Raw genomic sequence first — 8932 nt, 5'->3', positions numbered from 1 at the left:
CCGGCGCTAAAGCGTGGGCGGGGCCTGCTGTGGCTCTCGGGTATCCGGAGCCTACGCGGAAAGCCCCGCCGCCGCGTTGATAGTAGACCAGGAAAGTGCACCTCATTCAGGGATTGAGGAGAAGTGATTGGGATCTAATCTCACATGTTACGGTGGAAGCAGAAAGGTGAAAATAAGCCTAATGATGTTCCAGCAGAGGACCGGAACACGCTAGAAAATAGTTACAAAACAGATGAAAGCGTAAACTTTACACATATTTTTAAATGAAGGAGACAACGGATGCTTTCCAAGAACAGCATAAATCAGAGACAGTAAATCTTTGACAGGCAGAACGGTTAAAGCTCGGGGAAAAGTCTTTAAAACTTTTAAGGAATGAGGGCTGAAAAGAGGTTTTTGTTTTTGGGTTTTTTAAAATTATTTAAATAATTTTAAACCGGGAGTGGTGGCTCACGCCTGTAATCCCAGCACTCGGGAGGCTGAGGCAGGAGGATCGCTGTGAGTTTGAGACCAGCCTGGGCTACATAGTGAATTCCAGGTCAGTCTCAACTACATAGTGAGACCCTGTCTTAAAAAACAAAAACAAAAACAAAACAAAATTTTATTAGTACATGTTTGCAGTACAGAATGATTTCATTCATTGGCGAAGTTGGTACATGTACTTAACTCGTTAACTATTTTTACTTCCTCGCCTCTTCACCTCCCTCCTTTTTTTTTGAGACAAGCACTCTCCTATGTAGCCGACTGGCCTCAAACCCAACTGTCTACCCTCCTGCTTCAGCCTCCCAGAAACTTTAAAATATATATATATAACAAGGTCGGGGATTCAGCTCAGTGGTGCCACCGCCTGCCTTGCAAGCTCAAGGTCCTGAGTTTGATCCCTGGTACAACTGCCCCCCCCCCACAGACACACCAAAGAAAGATTAAAGGCTTCTAAATAGAGAACAAAATAATTTACATGCACATTCATTACTCCAAAGAAAACTAAAGCAAAGTATTGAAACAAATATTTAACAGATTATTCTGAGAAAATTTTGCTGAAATTTGAAAAAAAAAAAAAGATTCGATGTGGAGGCAGTTGTCTGTTATTGCAGCTACTTGGAAGACTGAAGCCGGAGAGTAGGGAGTTCCAGACACATTTCATCACATAATATTTGGGCAACAGAGCTAGACTTTGGATCAAAAAACAAAACCAAAAAAATCGTCAGTCCTTCTGTCTCAGTACTGATAAAGCATACCATGGATATGGAAAAAATAGCCCAGAATAATTAAACCAAGGCATTTTCCAGGAAAATGGTTGGATTTTAAAAATGAGGAAAAATTATTTGAGCATCCAGACAAAAAGTACTAGTCATTTATAAGACAGAGAATGAGCTTGGCATCAGATTTCTCCAAAGCTACATGTTATGCTAACAAAATAACATTTTCATCAAGTGGCCAGGCACGGTGATGCATGCCTTTAAACCTTTATCCAGCACTCTGAGAGGCTGAGGAAGGAGGATTGCAAGCTCAAGCCCAGCCAGGGGGAATTCAGCCACTTAGTGAAATCATCACAAAATACAAAATAAAGTAAAATATTGGCTGGGATGTAGTTCTGTGCAAAGAGCCTGACTTCAACTCCAAATTACATATATATATATATCACGGTGATGCATGCCTTTAAACCTTTATCCAGCACTCTGAGAGGCTGAGGAAGGAGGATTGCAAGCTCAAGCCCAGCCAGGGGGAATTCAGCCACTTAGTGAAATCATCACAAAATACAAAATAAAGTAAAATATTGGCTGGGATGTAGTTCTGTGCAAAGAGCCTGACTTCAACTCCAAATTACATATATATATATATATAACCGACAAAAAAGAAATGTGAGCACAAACTTTGTTTGAGGAATCCACTGGAGTAAAATTTAAGAATATTAAAGCTTAAGAATAATTAATTTGCTTGAAAGTGACAATAATAAACCCATTAAATGTTAATATATATAACCCATGGAAATAAATTTTCTGAAACAAAAACAATTTAGTGAAAAAAAAAGGCTTTTTGGCATCTTTCTAATCTCTTCTGTGCATAAGAACAGGTAGAGTCACATATTTTTCTACACTAACTGTTGCAATATGGCATTCTGGTTGAAGTGCTTGAAGATCTGGGCTCAGTCAAACATGTAGGTGGCAAAGAGAATAGTATTTAGTAGCCTTTTCAGATAATTGTGGACATTTTTCTTTGCTACTATGCTAAAATCCAAGAACTGGGAGTTTGTTAAAAATGAGTCACAAAGTGGAATCTGGAACCGTATCAATGAACTTTTTAATACTCTGTCATATTAAAACTCACTAGTCTATACTGCATTTCAAATAATCTTTTACCTATGCATGGTTTTGCAGGACCTTTCCTGTGCTAGGTGAGCATGCTTCCACCTAGCTATATCTCCAGCCCTCCTCTCCCTCTCTCTCTCTCTCTCTCTCTCTGTCTGTTTCTTTCTTTTTTTTTAATTTTGAGAAGAGGTCTCGCTAAATTCCCCAGCCTAGCCTCAAATTTGCAGTCCTCCTGCTTCAACCCTCTGAGTAGCTGGGATTACAGGCAGGCGTGGCTGATTTTGTAAAAACCTATGTTGAAACCAAACTGCACATGTATGCACATTTTGCTATACCATATTAAATACTGAACTCTTTTATCACATAGTATTTTAAAAATCACTTTTGTTAACATTCTACCTATCTCACCAGGTAAGTCTTTGAATATTGGCAAATTATCAAGCTCATAGTTTCAAATACGTACAAGTTTTCCAAATTTTAGTTTTCATCAGAAAACATGAATTTGTCGTTGGCAATAGATACCAGTTTCTTTTTAAGTGGCAAGCTCATTTTATTTTTGAAACAAGATCTGCCAAATACCTGAGCCTGTGTAACTGCAGTGGTCACATGTGTCAGTTGTTCCTTCAAATGAAAATGGTGTTTCATGACCGAAAACAGTTCCAATCACCACTTCAACTGCCGCATAAATATTTTTGTTAAATATACTCTTAATTCCACATAGACATCCTGGGCTGCAGAAATAGAAGAAAATTATCAAAACATGTTTTCCACTTAAAAAGAGGAAAGATTAATTTTGGATTCCAATTTTAGAAGTTCCAGGCCATGGTCCCTAGACTCCCTTGCTTCCAGGCCGGGGTAAGACAGAGCATCCTGGTGGGAAAAGGCTCAGAGCAGAGCTGCTGCCCTCATGGGGGACCAGGGAGCAGAGAGACTCAATGTTTTACAAAGTGAACTTAGCATTGACAAAGAGACATGATAAAGATTTCCCAGGAACGTAAAAGAAAACTCTGTAACAGTCTCATTAATGTTGATACAAAAATTAAGGGGAATATTAACCAAGATAACCCAATGACACATTTAAAAAATTATACATTATGACCAAATGACAGTCATTACAGGAATCAAAGGTGGTTCAATATAGTAAAGTCCTTTCGTATAATTTATTATAGTAATATTTCTGAGGACATATGATCATTTCCTTAGTTTCCCATAAAACATTCATAATTCACATCTGTATCTGACTTAAAAATTCAATAAAGTTAGAATAAAAGATTATCTTCTTAACATGATTAAAATGTTTGTGTGTGTGTGTGTGTGTGTGCAAAGCTAGCACGTTTCTTAAATGAGGAACTGATGGAGACATTCTAGCTAAAGGTAGGAATGAAGAAATCACGCACCGCCACTTCATATAGTATTGGAACAGTAATGTAATATGAGGAGATTAAAAACATCTCTTTTAGCAGATGTCATCAGTATATAGCTGGACAAAAAATCCAAGAGAATCAATGGGACAATGGCTAAAACTAATAGGAAAATTAGTAAAGTAATAAGTTATTCAATTAAGCAGGGTGGGGGCTATAACTCAGTGGTAGAATGTTTGCCTAGACTTGTTCTTAACACCAGCAAAAAGAAAAAAAAGTCTTCATATGTAAAATTAATAAACAGAAATATAGTATGCCATATTCAAATAATAACTATTTAGAGAATAAAATAGAGAAAAGTTCATTTTTGTTGTTGTTGCTTTGTTTTGTTTTTGAGACAAGGTCTCAATATGCAGCCCTTGAACTCTAAGCAATCTTCCTGCTTCAGCCTCCTGAGTGCTGGGATTACAAGCATATACCACTACATCTGGCTGAAAACTCAATATAAAATACTAGGTTGGGAGTGTAAATCAGTCAGCATATGTGCTGGGCCCTGGGTTCAATCTCCTGTTCAAAAACAAGACAAAGCCAAACAAAATTAGCTAGGGAAGATAAATTAGTTAGACAATAACTTAACAAAAATATGCAATCGTACTGGATGAAGTCTGTAATCTCAGCAGTTTGGGCGGTAGAGGCAAGAGGACCATAAATTTGAGGACAGCCTAGGCAATTTAGGGAGACCCTGTCTCACAACATAATTTTTAAAAGGACCAGAGATGGGGCTAGGGATTTAGCTCAGTGGTTCCACTGCCTGCTTCTCAAGCACAAGGTCCCGAGTTTGATCCCCAGCACCAAACAAACAAACAAACAAAAAAAAAAAAACTCTTTGAGCCGGGTGTGGTGGAGCGCACCTGTAATCCCACCACTCGGGAGGCTGAGGCAGGAGGATCACTGTGAGTTCAAGACCAGTCTGGGCTACATTGTGAGTTCCAGGTCAGTCTCAACTATGTAGTGAGACCCTGTCTCAAAAAAAAAAAAAAAAAAAATGGCTGGGGATTTAGCTCAATGGTTCCAGCACCTGCCTCAAAAGCAGTAAGGGCCTGAGTTCAGTCTCCAGTACCAAAAAAAAAAAAGGACCAGGGATGTAGCTTAGTGGTAGAGCCTTTGCCTAGCAGGTGTAAGGCCCCAGATTCAATCCCCAGTACTGAAAGATAAAACATAAAAAAATATATATACACATACATAAGAAGAAAAGTTTAAAACATTACTGAAAGACAAAATAAAATAAACAAATGGAGAAGCATACTTTTTAGAAAGACTTGACATTACAATAGTCTTTTTTTTTTTAAACCGGGGATCAAAACCAAGTCCTCTGCTTGGTGGGCAGGCCACTGAGCTACATGTTCCCAGCTAATGTCAATTCAGCCTAAATTAACTTAGAAATTTAACATGATCCCAATAAAGACACCAACAGGTTGCCTTTCTGGGATTAAACAAATTGATTATAAAGTTCACATGGAAACCAACCAAACAAAATATCCTAGAGAATCCTGAAAGTGTCTTAGTGTTATATGGGATGGGAAGCTAGCCTCACTTAACATTCAAATATATGATTTTTTTTCTTTCTTTTTTTGAGACAAGGTCTCAGTATGTAGCTCAGGCTGTCCTTAAACTCACTATGTGGCTCAGGCTGGCCTCGAACTCTTGGTGATCCTCCTGCCTCAGCCTCCCAAGTGCTGGGATTACAGAGGAACACTACAGCATGTTGAATGGTTTCAACATTCAAATGTAAAGCCTCTATAATTTAGGAGATACAGCATCAATGCATATATAAACACACAAATAGAGGCTGGGGTGTAGCTCAGTGGTACAACATGCACCTAGGTATCAGGCATTGAGTGTAATCCCCAGCACCAAAAAACAAAACAACCAACAAAAACCAAAAACATACAGGTAGTGAAACGCAACAGAAAGCCCAGAAATAGAACAAGATACATTTGGATTTTTTTTTTTTATTTTGTACCAGGGATCAAGCTCCAGCCCTTGAACTTGCAAGGCAGGCGGCAGAACCACTGAACCAAATCCCCACCCTTGGAAATTTTAATTTATGATAAAGGTGTGGAATTAAATGAGAAAGGGAAGTTGAATTTTTTAATAAAGAGAATGGGGGTAGCTACATAACTCTCAGGGTCAGGTGGCTGAAGGAGGGCATCTTCCGGCGAGGTTCCCAAGGAAAAGAACATGTGTGGAGCAGAAACACAAGAATGCAAGAACAAAACTCTAATTTACCACTGGGGATTTAGCTCAGTGGCACCGCGCCTGACTCAGACAGCACAAGGTCCTGAGTTTGATCCCTGGTACCGAAAAAAAAAGTTAAAACTGTATTTTACAGCTTGTCACTTACAGTGACTGTTATCAGCTAACTGAGGCTTAGTGAGACAAAACACCTGCAACCTTGGCAGCCATGTGGCACCTGCGTGGCTGTCTATGCTGATTAATTATGATATAATGAAACTCCATTGCGCACCTGTGCTCTATGATGGGATTGTGTCTTCGGGAGCCCACAGACAGACGCCCTGAGATGCCCGGGCTTTGACACATCTCATGGCGGACCCCTAAGTAGCAATTTGGGAAAATATAAAATTGGGGTTATTTTTCATATTGTTCATGAGGATAGATTTCAAAACTAGAAATCTAACGTAAAAATGAAATATACAAGTACAAGAGAAGCTGGTCGTGGTGGAGCACGCCTGCAATCCTAGCACTGTTGAGACTGAGGAAAGCGGATTGCTGTGAGCTCAAGGCCAGCCTGGGCTACATAGTGAAATCTTGTCTTTAAAAAATTAAAAAACAAAACAAAACAACAAATATACTAGAAGAAACTATTTTATGATCTAGAAGTAGGGAATATCTTAATATGTTACAAAACTGTAGAGGAAATAAAAAATTGATAAATCTGACTATATAAAAAATTTAAAGACTAAGATATGGTTCCAGTGGTAAAGTGTGTACTTAGTAAGCATGAGGTCCTGAGTCCAATACCCAACAGCCACCCCTAAAAAGTTTTAAACCTCTTGTATGGACACGTGTGCACACACACACACACACACACACACACGCACATACACAGAACTCACCACTGGTGAAGTTTGAAACTGAGTAACCAACTGAGAAATCATCAACTTAAATAATAAAGTGGTGACAGTTTTAAAATACGAAAAGGTTTTGTTTTGGTTTTTTTTAGGTATTGTCAGTTCAACTCAGGATCTTTGCACTGAGCTACACATTTTTATTTATTTATTATTTTTAGTACCAGGGATCAAACTTGGGTCCTTGCACTTGGAAGGCAGGCAGTGGAACCACTGAGCTAAATCCCCAGCTCATTTATTATTATTTTTAATTGTAATTTGTCATAGTGGCACACACCTGTAATCCCAGTCTTCGAGAGGCTGAGGCAGGATGATCCCTGCCAGTTTGAGGCCAGCCTAGGCAGCATGGTTAGTTCAAGGCCAGCCTGAACTACACAGTGAGGCTCTGTCTTTAAAAAAAAAAAAAAAAAAAAAAAAGGACAAGGACAGTGTCTTCCTAAGTTCCTAAATAGTCCAGGCTAGTTTCAAACTTGTGATCCTTCTGCCTCAGCCTCCTAAAATGCTAGGATTACAGATATGTACTACTACAACTGACTACAAAAAGTTTTTCAAAACAGAAAGCCAGCAACTTCATAGAAATTTGAAAAATAAAAAAGTATGATCCACTAGTTCATAAAAGAAAGTTTAAAATGGCCTAGGAATATATTTAACTTCACTTATAATACAAATATATACAAAAGGAAACTCCATTTCTGGGTAGGGTGGCACATGCCTACGATCCCAGCACTTGGGAGTCTGAAACAGGAGGATTGCCTGGAGTTCAAGGCCAGCCTGGGCTACATATCAAGACGCTGTCTCAAAAAAAGAAAACTCCATCAGAGTCTTCATGCATTAGCTTTCTAGAAATCCAAATATTTCATAACATACTATGAAATGAGCCCTCATACTGCATATGAGAATATCAAATGGCACAATTGCTCTGTAGTGAAAATGGGAACATCTAGGAAATTTGCATATGTGTTTATCCTTAATCCAGCAATCCTATTTCTAGAAATCTGTCCCAAAAATACATTTGCAAAAATATGAAATAACTTATGAACAAGATTCATAGATAGATATTTTTTTTCAGCCTGTGGCTTTTCAGTCTCTTCAAAGTGGTTTTTGAAGATCAGATTTTCTTTTTTATGACGTTCCATTTAGCAATTTGTCCTTTAATGGAACATGCTCCTGGCGTCACATCTAAGAAATTTTTGCTTAGCCCAAGGGCACAAAGATTTTTTTCTCATGTTTTCTTCTAGAAAGTTTCTTTAAAATTCTAGAAATGTACATTTGTAATTTTGAATTTACATTAGTTATATATTTTGTTTGGGTTAATTTTTGTATATGGGGATAAGTGTGGATTAAAGATTATGTATGTGCATACGTTTGGCATATAGATATTCAGTTGCTCCAGCATCATTTGTTGAAAATATCTTTTCTCAGCTAAATTGCCTTTACCAAAAAATTAGTTAGCTGCAGAAAATAATTCCATTAGCCAGGCTTGGTGGGACATGCCTGTAATCCCAGCACTCAGGAGTCTGAGGCTCTACTGGGCTATGTAAGGAGATCTAGTGATGGAGGAGAAAAGGAGGGAAGGAAGGAAGGGAGGAAGGGACAATTCTATATACAAGAGTATTAAGAACAATACTATATTAAAATATTGAGGAACAGATTTAACCAAGAAGTACCAGATGTCTTTTTTTGGACAGTGGTAGGGATTGAATCCACAGACTTATAGGCCGAGCAAAGAAGTACAGACTTCTCCATGGAAAGACTACTTAATATTACTAATCCTACTCAAAGCAACATACAGAATCAAGCAATCCCTATCAATATCCCAAATGTGTGTTTTGTGGGGTTTTTTTTGTAGAAATGGAAAATCCCATCTTAAAATTCATATACGATTTGAAGAGAACTAGAATAGCCAAAACAGTTTTCAAAAGGAAAACAAAGTTGAGAACTCACATTTTCCAATTTCAAAACTTTACTAAAAGCTACCGTAACCAAAATAATGTGTGGGATGAGCATTAAGAATAGACATAGGGGCCAGGGATTTAACTCAGTAGTTCTGGTGCCTGCCTTGTAAGCGCAAGGGCCCGAGTTCAAACTCCAGTACAAAAAAAAAAAAAAAAAAAAA

The sequence above is a fragment of the Fukomys damarensis genome, unplaced genomic scaffold, assembly GCF_012274545.1.
Source record: "Fukomys damarensis isolate Sample0158 unplaced genomic scaffold, DMR_v1.0_HiC HiC_scaffold_17, whole genome shotgun sequence".
In the NCBI taxonomy this organism is placed as follows: Eukaryota; Metazoa; Chordata; class Mammalia; order Rodentia; family Bathyergidae; genus Fukomys; species Fukomys damarensis.
Note: the sequence above shows the minus strand (reverse complement) of the source record.